Raw genomic sequence first — 363 nt, 5'->3', positions numbered from 1 at the left:
AAAAAAAATCAAGAGCTACCCTATCTGGCACATGGCTATCTTTGCTATCATATGGACAATTTAGCTATCTAGGAATGAGCATATCTTCAAAGGTAAGTTTGTTGACATTTATCAAATTTTTTATGTTATTAATTTACGAATTGGCTAGTGAGCGAAAACTAAGCGGACTTTGGAAAATCTTTCCTTTTTGGATGTTGCAAAAAAACCTTCACGTGCTAAGGTAACAATGATGCTAAAAAAAGACAAACAGAAGATTGATTAGGTTAAGCCTTGTAGTGGGTGCGTGAAATTTAATGTAGATAGAGTTGTAAGGGGTTGTTTGGGTGAAGCCGAAATTAGTGGTGTTTTGAAAGACAGTAAAGG

The sequence above is a fragment of the Theobroma umbraticum genome, unplaced genomic scaffold (assembly GCF_002168275.2).
Source record: "Theobroma umbraticum cultivar Fairchild unplaced genomic scaffold, ASM216827v3 scaffold_147.0, whole genome shotgun sequence".
Classification (NCBI taxonomy): Eukaryota; Viridiplantae; Streptophyta; class Magnoliopsida; order Malvales; family Malvaceae; genus Theobroma; species Theobroma umbraticum.
The sequence above is the reverse complement of the archived record's forward strand: the minus strand, read 5'-3'. Positions refer to the sequence as shown.